Genomic DNA, 322 nt, shown 5'->3' on the forward strand with positions numbered 1-322 from the left:
TTCTTATTATTCCATGCTTAGAAAGAGGTTTGGACTTCATAAACCCATTGTATTAATCAAGCAAACATTCAGCCGATGCAGCACGGTATTTATCCAATGATTTATATTGTTTCATACCGGGAAATGTTGCCTTAAAACGTTTCTGTGTATATCCAGAGTCTACAGCACATTCCGCTTGATGCAAGTGGAATGTATTGTTGGGTGTGCAGGTAGTTTCCATGAAAATTTAAGATACTCAAATGGTCACTTTCTTACATATATCAATGTTCAAGTAACAATTTTGAAGATTTTCTCATCATAAGGTAGCTTTCTTTTTCTCTTC

This window comes from Penaeus monodon, chromosome 27 (genome assembly GCF_015228065.2).
Source record: "Penaeus monodon isolate SGIC_2016 chromosome 27, NSTDA_Pmon_1, whole genome shotgun sequence".
NCBI lineage: Eukaryota > Metazoa > Arthropoda > Malacostraca > Decapoda > Penaeidae > Penaeus > Penaeus monodon.